General features: G+C 43.9%; 1 protein-coding gene across 1 annotated transcript in view; it reads left to right on the top strand.

Annotated features, from left to right (window-relative positions):
* Positions 1-20,681, top strand: part of SPATA1 (spermatogenesis associated 1) — a 394,319-nt gene that overhangs the window by 119,947 nt on the left and 253,691 nt on the right. The gene's annotated exons all lie outside the window — the stretch shown is intronic.

The following is a 20,681-nucleotide window of genomic DNA, read 5'->3' as shown; positions in this document are numbered from 1 at the left end:
GCAGGACTCACTCTCCCCTTACCTGTCCATCAGTACCTCAGACTGGCCAACGAGCTGTCTGGGAGGTATCGGCAGGAAGGGGAGGGTTCCTTTTATGTCCACTCCAATTGGGATAATCTTTGTCGATTATAATCAGGTGCGGGTACGCCAGAATTCGTCAGGCAGCCGCCGGATGAAAAAGAGCATGCGCGTGACTGGAATACATGCCATGGAGCGTGCGCATTTGTGCAAGCCCCGGGGCGCGGATGCAAACAAGCAGTGTCGCTAAAAAGCGCATGCGTGTTGAAGAGACTCACGCTTTGCAACAGATACTGTACTGAAATTTGGATAAGAATATACTAAAACTGCAATCCAACACCAGGCGTCAGTGCGAGTGCACATATAAGAAAAAACAAAGCACAGCATCAGCCTCAAAACAATGGCAAAGACATACAGAACTCTATAGCTTAGAGCCGAATGCAATGTTTTGAGTCCCTCTCTAAATTTCAAATGCGTGTTAAAAAGCGGGAGAGGGATTGAGTGAAAATGTTTCATCTACTCATATGTCGCTAAAGCGCGCCCAACGAAAGAATGATGAAATGATGATGGCAAAGTAAGCCTGCTTACAAAGACAGCTTACAAAGACATAACCCATGTGTGGCGTATTGATAAGTCCCTACTGATTCTTAGTTATGGAACTATATATCAGAACGCATAGGGTTTCAAAGGAGTGTTAGCAAGAGACAGTGTCATCAAAAAAAACCCACACACAGGATGGTCGTTGCAACACATAGGCATAAACGTGGCATACACTTACGTAAAGGTAACATCTAGTATCTCTCCGTCATTGATACGTGCCAAAACGCACGATGAGTGAAGAAATATATGTGTAGATTTATTTACACTCATGTGTCGCTAGAGCATGCCTATAAAGAAAATGCCTTATCACGTCAAATGTAAATGACAAAGGTCAGATATCGTATTACTCACTATAAATGACAGGAGTGAGTGAACTATCAAAAGTATTGTATCTCAGCAAATCTCAAAGTAGGCAAAATGATTGTTTGACCCTAGGGCTTCATAGAGAGGCCCACGGTATGTTATCATTTAAGCCTTGTGTGTCTGTCTTCAATTTGAAAATCCATTTTTGTTCTCTAGAGAATAAGAACTTGGAGATGTCTGTTATATGTTGAGGAATGAAAGGGCGTTCCAGCACGAGCCACCTAAGGTCATCGGCCTTGTGTTTCTTGGCTAGGAAATGATCAGTCAGACAGGTAGATTGTTTCATACAGCGAATGGTACTTTTGTGCTCGCTAATGCGGAGCTTGACTTTACGTGTGGTGTACCCTATATAGTGCAAAGCGCAGGGGCACGTGATCCTGTAAATCACACATTCCGAATTACAATTCGTGTGATTATGTAATATCCACGGGCGGCCTGTCCCTATGTCCACTGAAGTGGTCTTGATGGTCTGAGGACAAACACTACATGAGCCGCACGGAAAGTGGCCTCGGACTGGAGGTAATGACCACAAGGTGTTGGTCCCACCTGTGGGATGCGACAAAGGCCGTGTATGGACTAAGCTGTCGCGTAAGCTTGGACCCTTTTTAAATGCGAAAAGAGGAGGCAAGATATTGTCAGACGTTATATTTAATATCTGCCAATGTTTTCGCACTGTTTTCTGTATATGGTTGGACAAAGTACAGAAAGTGGTGACAAAAGTGAGTCTTTCATTGGTGGTCCTGGGCGTGTTGATGTCTAGTAGAGCGTCACGGTTATTGTTTGATGCTCGTTTCCATGCTCGTCGCACCAGACGCTTGGGATACTGTCGTGACTGTAGTTGTATAGCTAGTTCTCTAGCATGCTTATCAAAAAGCTGTCTTGTGGAACAGTTCCTGCGGATCCGTAGGAACTGGCCAACCGAGAGATTTTCCCGGAGGGCCTTAGGATGATGACTGTTAAAAGACAAGAGAGAGTTCTTAGACATAGGTTTCTTGTATAGTTCAGAGTGTAATGAATTCTCATGAACAAAGATGGAAACGTCCAGGAACGCTAAGCGGTGTTGGTTGAATTCGATGGTAAAATTCAAAAAAGCATTCTGTTGATTGAGCCAGGAGTGAAAAGAAAGGATCTCCTGGCTAGTGCCCCGCCATACCACCAAAATGTCATCTATGTATCTCTTCCACAGCACAAAATGATGACGATATGGATTGCTGTGGTTGAGTACATGATTTTGTTCGAATAGATGAACATAGAGGTTGGCGAGGCTGGGCGCAAAAACACTGCCCATAGAGGTGCCAGACGTCTGTAGAAAGATCTGATCCTCAAATCGGAAGAAGTTCTCAGTCATAGCCAATCTGGCACACTCCATAATAAAAGTGACGGGGGTCATGCTGTCCAACATACGTTCTTCCAATAATCCTCTGATGGAATCGAGAGTCTCTAATTGTGGAATGCACGTATAAAGTGACTCCACGTCAAAGCTGGCCAAGAGATCAGTGTCAGTATTAAATTCAATCTCAGGCAAGATCCGCAAGACATCGGACGTGTCTTTGAGATAGGTCAGCATCTCGGCGACCAAGGGTCGCAAGAATACATCCACAAATTTGGACAAAGGCTCCAATAGTGAGCCGATCCCAGAGATGATGGGTCGTCCAGGGGGCGGTCGTTGCTGTTTGTGGATTTTTGGGAGGCAGTAGAAATAGGGCATCACAGGGTTGTTAGTTACCAAAAACCTGGCCTCATGTGGCATGATCCATCCCTCTGCCTCCCCTTCCTCAACTAGCTGTTTGATCTCTAAAGTGAGTCTAGAAGTGGGATCTGAATCCAAAACCCGGTAGGACTTGGCATCTGATAGCTGTCTGAGGCATTCGGTCCGATAGACAACAGTATCTTGCAACACCGTTGCCCCACCTTTGTCTGCCGGCTTAATAATGACAGACGTATCCTTGATCAGATTCTGAAGAGCAATTTTATCCTTTTTAGAGAAATTACAATAATTCGTGGGCCGTGTGTCACATAGTGACATCAAGTCATAGGTAACTGCCTTCTCAAAGGTGGAAACTTGTGAAGGGACCTGGTGGGGCAGAGGAGTGAAATTACTTTTAGGGCGTAGTCCAGTGTTCAGACTGTTAATGTCATCCATAGAGGGGACATTATCGACCTGCTCTTTGTTTTTGAAAAAGAAGTGAAGCCGAATTTTCCTGAAGAATTTTTCGAGTTCACATCTTAAAGCGAAAGGATCGCCTGAATATGTGGGCACAAAGCCCAAACCTCTGTTGAGGACACTCTGTTCGTCTGTCGTGAGGATTTTAGAGCTGAGATTGACCACCAGGTCATTCACTCGCTGGTCGAATTGGTTGATGGTTGTTGGTTGCCCCTCCTGCTCCGAGTGTTCGGGAACGTCTGGTCTGGTTGCCAGTGGACCGTAGAAGTGCCTCTCCGTTTGCCTCTGGTGCGGCCCTGACCCTGCTCTAAAAAAGACTGATTGGGGTAAAATTGCTGTTGTGGTGGATAGGTTTGCATGTGTGGTGGAAAAGGAGGTGGTTGGTAGCCCCATGGAGCCGGTGGCCACCATTGGCCTTGGTTGGGATAGAAATTTTGATTTCCTCGCCTTCTGTTGTACCTACGGGACTGTCCTCTCCCTCTCCCTCGGGGGGCTCCTGTTGTAAAAGAGTCAGAATCATCAGATCCGATTTCGGACCCAGACGATGAATAGTTGGACCCATAGCGTCTCCCTTTGTTATTAAATAATGGGGCCACATAGGTGTCACTCGTGTATGGATAGATTTTCTCCCAAGAGAAACAGGCCAGGTCTTTCTTGAATTTATCAATTTTATTGATCAAGATGTTGTCTCTATATTCTTTATTACTTTTATTGGTCTCATCCATTTGTTTTTTAAAAAGGGCTGATGTAATGGTTGTTTTAATTTGCCCTTCTAGAGTTTGAATTTCAACGAGAATGGCATCAGCCTGGCGTTTCGCTGTGCTGATAATGAGAATTAACCAGTCACGGGTACACCGCCAGGCGATAAGTGACCAATCCCGTATGAACTGTTTATCTGTAAGAAACAGTCTCGGTGCGTTGGTAACAATCAAACCCGTAGGGGCACATTTTCCTCGTAAGTATTCAGCCATGACTAAGCCATGGACTGCTGTGCGTGATTGTGTTTTTCTAAGGTTGAGTAGAGTCGCCCAGTCATCCTTGGGATTCCCCGTCATTTCTGGTAAGGAGTCGAGGATGCTAGGGTTATCCGACAAAATGTTACTCAAGGTTTCATCATCAAAAGCTAAACCTGCAAAGTCAGTCATTCCGGGGGGGGGGGGGGTACTCGAAGTCAGAGACAATGGGGAGCGGGATAAGACTACTAGAGACTCCTAGAGTCTGAACAAGACCCGCAGCCGTAGCTGCTCTAATCACCAAAAAAACTCACTTTATAAAGGGGTAAGAAAGGGATACTTAGTTTAAGGACTAGAACACCTCCAATCCCATCAGAATACTGCAAATAACCAACAGAAGGTGTGAAGTCCGTGGAGAGAAGAATAGTTAACCAATAAATGCTATGAGGAAGTGCATGAGATCCTACAGGTAGTCGGGACACCGCCTAACAGGAGGTGAGAGTCCATCAGCCCACCCTTACTGGCGGAGCATCGCCATTTGGAACTCTAAGGAATCACGGTCTGAGCCCACAATCGCGGGTCACAAGAGGCTCTGCTAGGTGCACAGGCCAGTGATTCCCGAAAGAAAACACTCCTGCCAGGGTTTATACCCAAGACCTGGGGACTCAAGGAATGTGCAGTGCTCATGTGTAATGTGACAAAAAATATGTTTATTGGGAATTAACCAAGTTTCATATCTAAAAGAGCCTATAGTCTTTTCAAAAAAATAGACTAATTCCTGGCTCAATCATGGTGTGGTCGACATGTTTCAGCCGAAGTGGTCAATTGACCCGGCTTTCTTCAGGACCAAAAAAAAAAAAAAATCTAAGATGCTACTGTTCAAAAAACAAGTGATTTGTGAAAAGCAAAAAACATGCAATCAAAATGTGACCGTTAGATAAGATAGTGGCAATAGCCACCCTACCAGACATACAGTCTCGTGTTTGAGCGCAAGAACAATGTCTCCTTTCCTAAAAAGAGAGTCCAAACAGGTCAGACATCAGGAATGGACACCATGCACAAGAAAACAGCATTACTGGTCACTATTAGGCAAAGCTGATTCTGCACTGCCATTACTTTTAAAAAACTCAAATGATGTTATCAACACAACAATATGTGAATTAAAATGAAAACTCACCCAGCCTTATGTGGGAGAACTGCCTCACCTCACCCGGCTGACTGCTCGGAGAAGGAGGCACCGCTCTGTTTAAATGTGGAGAGAAAACAGACAAGTTGCATATGGATACCTGTCCGCTTCATACTCAGCACATATACCTTTAAACACTTTGTCAAAAACCTCAAAAACTAAAGAGTCAAAGACCTCAAGAGAACCCATGAAAAGCGTCAATGCAGGTAGGAGAGATGTGTTTGCAAACCCTGCCCTGATCTGGTAAAACAAGACTAAAGACAGAGTTGCAATTCATTATTTTCGATGGAGTTTGAAATGGTAGTGTATTTCTCCATTGTTCCCAAATAGGTAGGCAGTCTGGCTGGTTTGGAAAAACCAAGGCATGGCTAGTTTAAGAAACCAAGGCATATGAGGTGTAAGCCCTCAACTCTAGAAAGCTACAAAGCCCTCCCCTCGGTTGCAGTCAAAGGACCAATACATCGTGAACAAACATCGTGAGCAAACGGAACCTTAGCAGGACTCACTCTCCCCTTACCTGTCCGTCGGTACCTCAGACTGGCCAACGAGCTGTCTGGGAGGTATCGGCAGGAAGGGGAGGGTTCCTTTTATGTCCACTCCAATTGGGATAATCTTTGTCGATTATAATCAGGTGCGGGTACGCCAGAATTCGTCAGGCAGCCGCCGGATGAAAAAGAGCATGCGCGTGACTGGAATACATGCCATGGAGCGTGCGCATTTGTGCAAGCCCCGGGGCGCGGGTGCAATTAAGCAGTGTCGCTAAAAAGCGCATGCGTGTTGAAGAGACTCACGCTTTGCAACAGATACTGTACTGAAATTTGGATAAGAATATACTAAAACTGCAATCCAACACCAGGCGTCAGTGCGAGTGCACATATAAGAAAAAACAAAGCACAGCATCAGCCTCAAAACAATGGCAAAGACATACAGAACTCTATAGCTTAGAGCCGAATGCAATGTTTTGAGTCCCTCTCTAAATTTCAAATGCGTGTTAAAAAGCGGGACAGGGATTGAGTGAAAATGTTTCATCTACTCATATGTCGCTAAAGCGCGCCCAACGAAAGAATGATGAAATGATGATGGCAAAGTAAGCCTGCTTACAAAGACAGCTTACAAAGACATAACCCATGTGTGGCGTATTGATAAGTCCCTACTGATTCTTAGTTATGGAACTATATATCAGAACGCATAGGGTTTCAAAGGAGTGTTAGCAAGAGACAGTGTCATCAAAAAAAACCCACACACAGGATGGTCGTTGCAACACATAGGCATAAACGTGGCATACACTTACGTAAAGGTAACATCTAGTATCTCTCCGTCATTGATACGTGCCAAAACGCACGATGAGTGAAGAAATATATGTGTAGATTTATTTACACTCATGAGTCGCTAGAGCATGCCTATAAAGAAAATGCCTTATCACGTCAAATGTAAATGACAAAGGTCAGATATCGTATTACTCACTATAAATGACAGGAGTGAGTGAACTATCAAAAGTATTGTATCTCAGCAAATCTCAAAGTAGGCAAAATGATTGTTTGACCCTAGGGCTTCATAGAGAGGCCCACGGTATGTTATCATTTAACCCTTGTGTGTCTGTCTTCAATTTGAAAATCCATTTTTGTTCTCTAGAGAATAAGAACTTGGAGGTCTGTTATATGTTGAGGAATGAAAGGGCGTTCCAGCACGAGCCACCTAAGGTCATCGGCCTTGTGTTTCTTGGCTAGGAAATGATCAGTCAGACAGGTAGATTGTTTCATACAGCGAATGGTACTTTTGTGCTCGCTAATGCGGAGCTTGACTTTACGTGTGGTGTACCCTATATAGTGCAAAGCGCAGGGGCACGTGATCCTGTAAATCACACATTCCGAATTACAATTCGTGTGATTATGTAATATCCACGGGCGGCCTGTCCCTATGTCCACTGATGTGGTCTTGATGGTCTGAGGACAAACACTACATGAGCCGCACGGAAAGTGGCCTCGGACTGGAGGTAATGACCACAAGGTGTTGGTCCCACCTGTGGGATGCGACAAAGGCCGTGTATGGACTAAGCTGTCGCGTAAGCTTGGACCCTTTTTAAATGCGAAAAGAGGAGGCAAGATATTGTCAGACGTTATATTTAATATCTGCCAATGTTTTCGCACTGTTTTCTGTATACGGTTGGACAAAGTACAGAAAGTGGTGACAAAAGTGAGTCTTTCATTGGTGGTCCTGGGCGTGTTGATGTCTAGTAGAGCGTCACGGTTATTGTTTGATGCTCGTTTCCATGCTCGTCGCACCAGACGCTTGGGATACTGTCGTGACTGTAGTTGTATAGCTAGTTCTCTAGCATGCTTATCAAAAAGCTGTCTTGTGGAACAGTTCCTGCGGATCCGTAGGAACTGGCCAACCGGGAGATTTTCCCGGAGGGCCTTAGGATGATGACTGTTAAAAGACAAGAGAGAGTTCTTAGACATAGGTTTCTTGTATAGTTCAGAGTGTAATGAATTCTCATGAACAAAGATGGAAACGTCCAGGAACGCTAACCGGTGTTGGTTGAATTCGATGGTAAAATTCAAAAAAGCATTCTGTTGATTGAGCCAGGAGTGAAAAGAAAGGATCTCCTGGCTAGTGCCCCGCCATACCACCAAAATGTCATCTATGTATCTCTTCCACAGCACCAAATGATGACGATATGGATTGCTGTGGTTGAGTACATGATTTTGTTCGAATAGATGAACATAGAGGTTGGCGAGGCTGGGCGCAAAAACACTGCCCATAGAGGTGCCAGACGTCTGTAGAAAGATCTGATCCTCAAATCTGAAGAAGTTCTCAGTCATAGCCAATCTGGCACACTCCATAATAAAAGTGACGGGGGTCATGCTGTCCAACATACGTGCTTCCAATAATCCTCTGATGGAATCGAGAGTCTCTAATTGTGGAATGCACGTATAAAGTGACTCCACGTCAAAGCTGGCCTAGAGAACAGTGTCAGTATTAAATTCAATCTCAGGCAAGATCCGCAAGACATCGGACGTGTCTTTGAGATAGGTCAGCATCTCGGCGACCAAGGGTCGCAAGAATACATCCACAAATTTGGACAAAGGCTCCAATAGTGAGCCGATCCCAGAGATGATGGGTCGTCCAGGGGGCGGTCGTTGCTGTTTGTGGATTTTTGGGAGGCAGTAGAAATAGGGCATCACAGGGTTGTTAGTTACCAAAAACCTGGCCTCATGTGGCGTGATCCATCCCTCTGCCTCCCCTTCCTCAACTAGCTGTTTGATCTCTAAAGTGAGTCTAGAAGTGGGATCTGATTCCAAAACCCGGTAGGACTTGGCATCTGATAGCTGTCTGAGGCATTCGGTCCGATAGACAACAGTATCTTGCAACACCGTTGCCCCACCTTTGTCTGCCGGCTTAATAATGACAGACGTATCCTTGATCAGATTCTGAAGAGCAATTTTATCCTTTTTAGAGAAATTACAATAATTCGTGGGCCGTGTGTTACATAGTGACATCAAGTCATAGGTAACTGCCTTCTCAAAGGTGGAAACTTGTGAAGGGACCTGGTGGGGCAGAGGAGTGAAATTACTTTTAGGGCGTAGTCCAGTGTTCAGACTGTTAATGTCATCCATAGAGGGGACATTATCGACCTGCTCTTAGTTTTTGAAAAAGAAGTGAAGCCGAATTTTCCTGAAGAATTTTTCGAGTTCACATCTTAAAGCGAAAGGATCGCCTGAATATGTGGGCACAAAGCCCAAACCTCTGTTGAGGACACTCTGTTCGTCTGTCGTGAGGATTTTAGAGCTGAGATTGACCACCAGGTCATTCACTCGCTGGTCGAATTGGTTGATGGTTGTTGGTTGCCCCTCCTGCTCCGAGTGTTCGGGAACGTCTGGTCTGGTTGCCAGTGGACCGTAGAAGTGCCTCTCCGTTTGCCTCTGGTGCGGCCCTGACCCTGCTCTAAAAAAGACTGATTGGGGTAAAATTGCTGTTGTGGTTGATAGGTTTGCATGTGTGGTGGAAAAGGAGGTGGTTGGTAGCCCCATGGAGCCGGTGGCCACCATTGGCCTTGGTTGGGATAGAAATTTTGATTACCACGCCTTCTGTTGTACCTACGGGACTGTCCTCTCCCTCTCCCTCGGGGGGCTCCTGTTGTAAAAGAGTCAGAATCATCAGATCCGATTTCGGACCCAGACGATGAATAGTTGGACCCATAGCGTCTCCCTTTGTTATTAAATAATGGGGCCACATAGGTGTCACTCGTGTATGGATAGATTTTCTCCCAAGAGAAACGGGACAGGTCTTTCTTGAATTTATCAATTTTATTGATCAAGATGTTGTCTCTATATTCTTTATTACTTTTATTGGTCTCATCCATTTGTTTTTTAAAAAGGGCTGATGTAATGGTTGTTTTAATTTGCCCTTCTAGAGTTTGAATTTCAACGAGAATGGCATCAGCCTGGCGTTTCGCTGTGCTGATAATGAGAATTAACCAGTCACGGGTACACCGCCAGGCGATAAGTGACCAATCCCGTATGAACTGTTTACCTGTAAGAAACAGTCTCGGTGCGTTGGTAACAATCAAACCCATAGGGGCACATTTTCCTCGTAAGTATTCAGCCATGACTAAGCCATGGACTGCTGTGCGTGATTGTGTTTTTCTAAGGTTGAGTAGAGTCGCCCAGTCATCCTTGGGATTCCCCGTCATTTCTGGTAGGGAGTCGAGGATGCTAGGGTTAACCGACAAAATGTTACTCAAGGTTTCATCATCAAAAGCTAAACCTGCAAAGTCAGCCATCATGGGAGGGGGTACTCGAAGTCAGAGACAATGGGAGCGGGATAAGACTACTAGAGACTCCTAGAGACTGAACAAGACCCGCAGCCGTAGCTGCTCTAATCACCCAAAAAACTCACTTTATAAAGGGGTCAGAAAGGGATACTTAGTTTAAGGACTAGAACACCTCCAATCCCATCAGAATACTGCAAATAACCAACAGAAGGTGTGAAGTCCGTGGAGAGAAGAATAGTTAACCAATAAATGCTATGAGGAAGTGCATGAGATCCTACAGGTAGTCGGGACACCGCCTAACAGGAGGTGAGAGTCCATCAGCCCACCCTTACTGGCGGAGCATCGTCATTTGGAACTCTAAGGAATCACGGTCTGAGCCCTCAATCGCGGGTCACAAGAGGCTCTGCTAGGTGCACAGGCCAGTGATTCCCGAAAGAAAACACTCCTGCCAGGGTTTATACCCAAGACCTGGGGACTCAAGGAATGTGCAGTGCTCATGTGTAATGTGAGATTAAAAATGAATACTTGGTCAAAAAATATGTTTATTGGGAATTAACCAAGTTTCATATCTAAAAGAGCCTATAGTCTTTTCAAAAAAATAGACTAATTCCTGGCTCAATCATGGTGTGGTCGACATGTTTCAGCCGAAGTGGTCAATTGACCCGGCTTTCTTCAGGACCCAAAAAAAAAAAAATCTAAGATGCTACTGCTCAAAAAACAAGTGATTTGTGAAAAGCAAAAAACATGCAATCAAAATGTGACCGTTGGATAAGATAGTGGCAATAGCCACCCTACCAGACATACAGTCTCGTGTTTGAGCGCAAGAACAATGTCTCCTTTCCTAAAAAGAGAGTCCAAACAGGTCAGACATCAGGAATGGACACCATGCACAAGAAAACAGCATTACTGGTCACTATTAGGCAAAGCTGATTCTGCACTGCCATTACTTTTAAAAAACTCAAATGATGTTATCAACACAACAATATGTGAATTAAAATGAAAACTCACCCAGCCTTATGTGGGAGAACTGCCTCACCTCACCCGGCTGACTGCTCGGAGAAGGAGGCACCGCTCTGTTTAAATGTGGAGAGAAAACAGACAAGTTGCATATGGATACTTGTCCGCTTCATACTCAGCACATATACCTTTAAACACTTTGTCAAAAACCTCAAAAACTAAAGAGTCAAAGACCTCAAGAGAACCCATGAAAAGCGTCAATGCAGGTAGGAGAGATGTGTTTGCAAACCCTGCCCTGATCTGGTAAAACAAGACTAAAGACAGAGTTGCAATTCATTATTTTCGATGGAGTTTGAAATGGTAGTGTATTTCTCCATTGTTCCCAAATAGGTAGGCAGTCTGGCTGGTTTGGAAAAACCAAGGCATGGCTAGTTTAAGAAACCAAGGCATATGAGGTGTAAGCCCTCAACTCTAGAAAGCTACAAAGCCCTCCCCTCGGTTGCAGTCAAAGGACCAATACATCGTGAACAAACATCGTGAGCAAACGGAACCTTAGCAGGACTCACTCTCCCCTTACCTGTCCGTCGGTACCTCAGACTGGCCAACGAGCTGTCTGGGAGGTATCGGCAGGAAGGGGAGTGTTCCTTTTATGTCCACTCCAATTGGGATAATCTTTGTCGATTATAATCAGGTGCGGGTACGCCAGAATTCGTCAGGCAGCCGCTGGATGAAAAAGAGCATGCGCGTGACTGGAATACATGCCATGGAGCGTGCGCATTTGTGCAAGCCCCGGGGCGCGGGTGCAAACAAGCAGTGTCGCTAAAAAGCGCATGCGTGTTGAAGAGACTCACGCTTTGCAACAGATACTGTACTGAAATTTGGATAAGAATATACTAAAACTGCAATCCAACACCAGGCGTCAGTGCGAGTGCACATATAAGAAAAAACAAAGCACAGCATCAGCCTCAAAACAATGGCAAAGACATACAGAACTCTATAGCTTAGAGCCGAATGCAATGTTTTGAGTCCCTCTCTAAATTTCAAATGCGTTATAAAAAGCGGGACAGGGATTGAGTGAAAATGTTTCATCTACTCATATGTCGCTAAAGCGCGCCCAACGAAAGAATGATGAAATGATGATGGCAAAGTAAGCCTGCTTACAAAGACAGCTTACAAAGACATAACCCATGTGTGGCGTATTGATAAGTCCCTACTGATTCTTAGTTATGGAACTATATATCAGAACGCATAGGGTTTCAAAGGAGTGTTAGCAAGAGACAGTGTCATCAAAAAAAAACCACACACAGGATGGTCGTTGCCACACATAGGCATAAACGTGGCATACACTTACGTAAAGGTAACATCTAGTATCTCTCCGTCATTGATACGTGCCAAAACGCACGATGAGTGAAGAAATATATGTGTAGATTTATTTACACTCATGTGTCGCTAGAGCATGCCTATAAAGAAAATGCCTTATCACGTCAAATGTAAATGACAAAGGTCAGATATCGTATTACTCACTATAAATGACAGGAGTGAGTGAACTATCAAAAGTATTGTATCTCAGCAAATCTCAAAGTAGGCAAAATGATTGTTTGACCCTAGGGCTTCATAGAGAGGCCCACGGTATGTTATCATTTAAGCCTTGTGTGTCTGTCTTCAATTTGAAAATCCAATTTTGTTCTCTAGTGAATAAGAACTTGGAGATGTCTGTTATATGTTGAGGAATGAAAGGGTGTTCCAGCACCAGCCACCTAAGGTCATCGGCCTTGTGTTTCTTGGCTAGGAAATGATCAGTCAGACAGGTAGATTGTTTCATACAGCGAATGGTACTTTTGTGCTCGCTAATGCGGAGCTTGACTTTACGTGTGGTGTACCCTATATAGTGCAAAGCGCAGGGGCACGTGATCCTGTAAATCACACATTCCGAATTACAATTCGTGTGATTATGTAATATCCACGGGCGGCCTGTCCCTATGTCCACTGATGTGGTCTTGATGGTCTGAGGACAAACACTACATGAGCTGCACGGAAAGTGGCCTCGGACTGGAGGTAATGACCACAAGGTGTTGGTCCCACCTGTGGGATGCGACAAAGGCCGTGTATGGACTAAGCTGTCGCGTAAGCTTGGACCCTTTTTAAATGCGAAAAGAGGAGGCAAGATATTGTCAGACGTTATATTTAATATCTGCCAATGTTTTCGCACTGTTTTCTGTATACGGTTGGACAAAGTACAGAAAGTGGTGACAAAAGTGAGTCTTTCATTGGTGGTCCTGGGCGTGTTGATGTCTAGTAGAGCGTCACGGTTATTGTTTGATGCTCGTTTCCATGCTCGTCGCACCAGACGCTTGGGATACTGTCGTGACTGTAGTTGTATAGCTAGTTCTCTAGCATGCTTATCAAAAAGCTGTCTTGTGGAACAGTTCCTGCGGATCCGTAGGAACTGGCCAACCGGGAGATTTTCCCGGAGGGCCTTAGGATGATGACTGTTAAAAGACAAGAGAGAGTTCTTAGACATAGGTTTCTTGTATAGTTCAGAGTGTAATGAATTCTCATGAACAAAGATGGAAACGTCCAGGAACGCTAACCGGTGTTGGTTGAATTTGATGGTAAAATTCAAAAAAGCATTCTGTTGATTGAGCCAGGAGTGAAAAGAAAGGATCTCCTGGCTAGTGCCCCGCCATACCACCAAAATGTCATCTATGTATCTCTTCCACAGCACAAAATGATGACGATATGGATTGCTGTGGTTGAGTACATGATTTTGTTCGAATAGATGAACATAGAGGTTGGCGAGGCTGGGCGCAAAAACACTGCCCATAGAGGTGCCAGACGTCTGTAGAAAGATCTGATCCTCAAATCTGAAGAAGTTCTCAGTCATAGCCAATCTGGCACACTCCATAATAAAAGTGACGGGGGTCATGCTGTCCAACATACGTGCTTCCAATAATCCTCTGATGGAATCGAGAGTCTCTAATTGTGGAATGCACGTATAAAGTGACTCCACGTCAAAGCTGGCCAAGAGATCAGTGTCAGTATTAAATTCAATCTCAGGCAAGATCCGCAAGACATCGGACGTGTCTTTGAGATAGGTCAGCATCTCGGCGACCAAGGGTCGCAAGAATACATCCACAAATTTGGACAAAGGCTCCAATAGTGAGCCGATCCCAGAGATGATGGGTCGTCCAGGGGGCGGTCGTTGCTGTTTGTGGATTTTTGGGAGGCAGTAGAAATAGGGCATCACAGGGTTGTTAGTTACCAAAAACCTGGCCTCATGTGGCGTGATCCATCCCTCTGCCTCCCCTTCCTCAACTAGCTGTTTGATCTCTAAAGTGAGTCTAGAAGTGGGATCTGATTCCAAAACCCGGTAGGACTTGGCATCTGATAGCTGTCTGAGGCATTCGGTCCGATAGACAACAGTATCTTGCAACACCGTTGCCCCACCTTTGTCTGCCGGCTTAATAATGACAGACGTATCCTTGATCAGATTCTGAAGAGCAATTTTATCCTTTTTAGAGAAATTACAATAATTCGTGGGCCGTGTGTCACATAGTGACATCAAGTCATAGGTAACTGCCTTCTCAAAGGTGGAAACTTGTGAAGGGACCTGGTGGGGCAGAGAAGTGAAATTACTTTTAGGGCGTAGTCCAGTGTTCAGACTGTTAATGTCATCCATAGAGGGGACATTATCGACCTGCTCTTTGTTTTTGAAAAAGAAGTGAAGCCGAATTTTCCTGAAGAATTTTTCGAGTTCACATCTTAAAGCGAAAGGATCGCCTGAATATGTGGGCACAAAGCCCAAACCTCTGTTGAGGACACTCTGTTCGTCTGTCGTGAGGATTTTAGAGCTGAGATTGACCACCAGGTCATTCACTCGCTGGTCGAATTGGTTGATGGTTGTTGGTTGCCCCTCCTGCTCCGAGTGTTCGGGAACGTCTGGTCTGGTTGCCAGTGGACCGTAGAAGTGCCTCTCCGTTTGCCTCTGGTGCGGCCCTGACCCTGCTCTAAAAAAGACTGATTGGGGTAAAATTGCTGTTGTGGTGGATAGGTTTGCATGTGTGGTGGAAAAGGAGGTGGTTGGTAGCCCCATGGAGCCGGTGGCCACCATTGGCCTTGGTTGGGATAGAAATTTTGATTACCACGCCTTCTGTTGTACCTACGGGACTGTCCTCTCCCTCTCCATCGGGGGGCTCCTGTTGTAAAAGAGTCAGAATCATCAGATCCGATTTCGGACCCAGACGATGAATAGTTGGACCCATAGCGTCTCCCTTTGTTATTAAATAATGGGGCCACATAGGTGTCACTCGTGTATGGATAGATTTTCTCCCAAGAGAAACGGGCCAGGTCTTTCTTGAATTTATCAATTTTATTGATCAAGATGTTGTCTCTATATTCTTTATTACTTTTATTGGTCTCATCCATTTGTTTTTTAAAAAGGGCTGATGTAATCGTTGTTTTAATTTGCCCTTCTAGAGTTTGAATTTCAACGAGAATGGCATCAGCCTGGCGTTTCGCTGTGCTGATAATGAGAATTAACCAGTCACGGGTACACCGCCAGGCGATAAGTGACCAATCCCGTATGAACTGTTTATCTGTAAGAAACAGTCTCGGTGCGTTGGTAACAATCAAACCCGTAGGGGCACATTTTCCTCGTAAGTATTCAGCCATGACTAAGCCATGGACTGCTGTGCATGATTGTGTTTTTCTAAGGTTGAGTAGAGTCGCCCAGTCATCCTTGGGATTCCCCGTCATTTCTGGTAGGGAGTCGAGGATGCTAGGGTTATCCGACAAAATGTTACTCAAGGTTTCATCATCAAAAGCTAAACCTGCAAAGTCAGCCATCATGGGAGGGGGTACTCGAAGTCAGAGACAATGGGGAGCGGGTTAAGACTACTAGAGACTCCTAGACTCTGAACAAGACCCGCAGCCGTAGCTGCTCTAATCACCAAAAAAACTCACTTTATAAAGGGGTCAGAAAGGGATACTTAGTTTAAGGACTAGAACACCTCCAATCCCATCAGAATACTGCAAATAACCAACAGAAGGTGTGAAGTCCGTGGAGAGAAGAATAGTTAACCAATAAATGCTATGAGGAAGTGCATGAGATCCTACAGGTAGTCGGGACACCGCCTAACAGGAGGTGAGAGTCCATCAGCCCACCCTTACTGGCGGAGCATCGTCATTTGGAACTCTAAGGAATCACGGTCTGAGCCCACAATCGCGGGTCACAAGAGGCTCTGCTAGGTGCACAGGCCAGTGATTCCCGAAAGAAAACACTCCTGCCAGGGTTTATACCAAGACCTGGGGACTCAAGGAATGTGCAGTGCTCATGTGTAATGTGAGATTAAAAATGAATACTTGGTCAAAAAATATGTTTATTGGGAATTAACCAAGTTTCATATCTAAAAGAGCCTATAGTCTTTTCAATAAAATAGACTAATTCCTGGCTCAATCATGGTGTGGTCGACCTGTTTCAGCCGAAGTGGTCAATTGACCCGGCTTTCTTCAGGACCAAAAAAAAAAAATAATCTAAGATGCTACTGCTCAAAAAACAAGTGATTTGTGAAAAGCAAAAAACATGCAATCAAAATGTGACCGTTCGATAAGATAGTGGCAATAGCCACCCTACCAGACATACAGTCTCGTGTTTGAGCGCAAGAACAATGTCTCCTTTCCTAAAAAGAGAGTCCAAACAGGTCAGACATCAGGAATGGACACCATGCACAAGAAAACAGCATTACTGGTCACTATTAGGCAAAGCTAATTCTGCACTGCCATTACTTTTAAAAAACTCAAATGATGTTATCAACACAACAATATGTGAATTAAAATGAAAACTCACCCAGCCTTATGTGGGAGAACTGCCTCACCTCACCCGGCTGACTGCTCGGAGAAGGAGGCACCGCTCTGTTTAAATGTGGAGAGAAAACAGACAAGTTGCATATGGATACCTGTCCGCTTCATACTCAGCACATATACCTTTAAACACTTTGTCAAAAACCTCAAAAACTAAAGAGTCAAAGACCTCAAGAGAACCCATGAAAAGCGTCAATGCAGGTAGGAGAGATGTGTTTGCAAACCCTGCCCTGATCTGGTAAAACAAGACTAAAGACAGAGTTGCAATTCATTATTTTCGATGGAGTTTGAAATGGTAGTGTATTTCTCCATTGTTCCCAAATAGGTAGGCAGTCTGGCTGGTTTGGAAAAACCAAGGCATGGCTAGTTTAAGAAACCAAGGCATATGAGGTGTAAGCCCTCAACTCTAGAAAGCTACAAAGCCCTCCCCTCGGTTGCAGTCAAAGGACCAATACATCGTGAGGTGAGGCAGTTCTCCCACATAAGGCTGGGTGAGTTTTCATTTTAATTCACATATTGTTGTGTTGATAACATCATTTGAGTTTTTTAAAAGTAATGACAGTGCAGAATCAGCTTTGCCTAATAGTGACCAGTAATGCTGTTTTCTTGTGCATGGTGTCCATTCCTAATGTCTGACCTGTTTGGACTCTCTTTTTAGGAAAGGAGACATTGTTCTTGCGCTCAAACACGAGACTGTGTGTCTGGTAGGGTGGCTATTGCCACTATCTTATCTAACGGTCACATTTTGATTGCATGTTTTTTGCTTTTCACAAATCACTTGTTTTTTGAGCAGTAGCATCTTAGATTATTTTATTTTTTTGGTCCTGAAGAAAGCCGGGTCAATTGACCACTTCGGCTGAAACATGTCGACCACACCATGATTGAGCCAGGAATTAGTCTATTTTTTTTAAAAGACTATAGGCTCTTTTAGATATGAAACTTGGTTAATTCCCAATAAACATATTTTTTGACCAAGTATTCATTTTTAATCTCACATTACACATGAGCACTGCACATTCCTTGAGTCCCCAGGTCTTGGGTATAAACCCTGGCAGGAGTGTTTTCTTTCGGGAATCACTGGCCTGTTCACCTAGCAGAGCCTCTTGTGACCCGCGATTGTGGGCTCAGACCGTGATTCCTTAGAGTTCCAAATGACGATGCTCCGCCAGTAAGGGTGGGCTGATGGACTCTCACCTCCTGTTAGGCGGTGTCCCGACTACCTGTAGGATCTCATGCACTTCCTCATAGCATTTATTGGTTAACTATTCTTCTCTCCACGGATTTCACACCTTCTGTTGGTTATTTGCGGCATTCCAGACAGCACCTCAGAACTCTTCTGCACCTAAGAACTCTCCAGATCCAAATAAAGCCACCTTCCTCGATACTGAGAAAGCCTTTGATCCTTTGGAGTAGGGTTAAATGTTTAGAACTATAGGAGACAATTTCATCTCAAAGGTTAGATAGCTCTCCAAGAACCCCTCAGCACAAGTAACATGTATCTGATTTTTGTCGGTACCATTTCCGATACTGAAAGGAACTACTAGGCAGGGCTGCCTCCTGTCACCCCTACTATTTCAACGTGCCCATAAACTGCTAGTGCTCACATTAGGAAAACACAATCCATTGCATGGAGTCATACATCAGCATAGGAAATAAAAGCACTACTCTATGCTGACAATACCATGCTCACCCTGGCTAAATCCAAAGCTGCTCTACCATCTCTTGTGGCCCTAATAGAGATGTTCTCATTATTTTTGGGGTACAAGATCAATTGGTTGATGTGTAAATCACTTCCCGTTTGCCATTACACCATTATGGCAGCGATAGAGACCTATAAATTGAAATGGGTTGCACAGAACCTCAAATATTTGGAGATACAGGACTCAAAGATATAGTCACTAATAATCTCCAACCACGACCTGTCAAATTAACGTAGACTTCCAATGATGGAAAGCACGGAACCTCTTGATTGCCCCTTCCTATAATTGTGTCCTGAACTTGCTTCTTCCCATAGTCTGCTCACTTTTTTACTTCTGCCTAAATTTGTCCATAGCAGAGATCTATCACTGTTGCAGAGATCTCCCTGTGGTAAAGTATAGGAGGAATTATAAAAGTTGATCAAACTTGAACAAATAGTAAAAACAAATTACATTAAATTCCAATATAAACTCATTTTATTGATTTATTTTAAATGTCAAAAATTCTGCAGCACTATTACATAAATTTTGAATTAAGTGTTTAGTTAATATAAATATATTAAATGAAATATATTTTTAATGATTTCGTTAAAAAGAACTAAAGTGAAATGTTTGTATTTTTTATAATGTATTTAAAATTACAAAAAGTTTTTATAGGATAAATTGTAATCAATTTCATTTTTTATTTTAATAAAATGATATTAAAATATGTTATCATTAATGTTTTTGTGATTAAAATAAATATATTTTATTTAACATTCAATTTTGAATATATATATACACATTTAAAATAAATCTAATTACATTATTTTAATTTTACTTTGTTTCTGTTGGGGTTCTATGTTATGTCCCTGTCCCCATTTTTTTCTGTGGGAGTGTGTGCCGTGTGTGTTGCTGGACTTACTGCTGGTCCTTTTTGACTGTAGTGACTTAGACTCATGAATTTGGCCCCACAGCTGTTTCTGTGGGTGGAAATGTGCAAGTCAATACTTTTGAGTACCTTTACTCCAGAAATTAGTGAATAGTCCAAAGTAGTAAAGTTACTGAAAGTGCAAGAGTAAACATACATGTGCAAATATCTTCCAAGAGTAAGTTAGCTTTGCGACAGTTTGCAAAGAATTTATCAAACTCATAAAAGTGCCACCCATTAGGAACCAAATAATAAGTATCTAGGAGACTCTAGGAATCAAATGCTTAGCTCTCACTGCATTCAGGCCCACAGTACTCTTTACATTAACTCTAAACAACATGGGGCACATTTACAAGAAAGTGACTCAGTGCGGAACGCAAGAGTCACTTTCAAATCACATGGATGTGACATATTTACAACAATATGTCGCATCTCTGGAGCACAAACTGCTGCCAAGTGCCGGCGCAGGCACCCTTGCACCATGGTGCAAGGATGCCTGCGTTGTGGGGAGATTGTTTTTGTTCAGGAAGGGTTCCCTTCCTGCATAAAAACAATATGAAATGCCGTTTTTCAACTTCTATGTGTGCTGCATTAGCACAAATAGAAAAACTGCATTGTTTTAATGATTCTTTATGTGCAGGAAGGAAACCCTTCCTATACATAAAAAATCATTAGAGGTGATTTCCTCTATCTATGTGTGCTGCAGAATGCAGCACTCAAAGAAGGAGGAAAAGAAAACGAGAAGAAATTAATACATTTCTCCTCGTTGCGCCTCCCTACGCCTCCCCTGGGGAGGCGTAGCATTCACACGCATTTCCAGAATTACGATTCCTGGTAAATCTGGTAATGTGTCTGGTTCCATGGGTGCTGCATGGGAGCACCCTCAGCAACACCCATGGAACGCCCCTTTCACGCAAAGTGCTGCATGTAAAGGGGCCATATTTACAAGGACAGGAAAAGTCATGCAGGGTGGCTTTTCCTGTCCTTGTAAATATGGAGCAGTAGCATGCGTCACCTGTACGACACAAAAAGTGATGAACCTGTGGCGCAAGGGACTTGTAAATTTGCCCCCTGGTGTCCTATCCTAAGCACTGCACACTAAGGTGAAAGATATTTTTTTGCTCATGTTTCTTTGTTAGGAAACTAACCCACTCCTCTGCCCTAGTGCATACATACAAAACACCTCCCTGCAGACATGAC

The sequence above is a fragment of the Triturus cristatus genome, chromosome 4_2 (genome assembly GCF_964204655.1).
Source record: "Triturus cristatus chromosome 4_2, aTriCri1.1, whole genome shotgun sequence".
NCBI lineage: Eukaryota > Metazoa > Chordata > Amphibia > Caudata > Salamandridae > Triturus > Triturus cristatus.
Note: the sequence above shows the minus strand (reverse complement) of the source record. Positions and strands in the feature narration are given on the sequence as shown.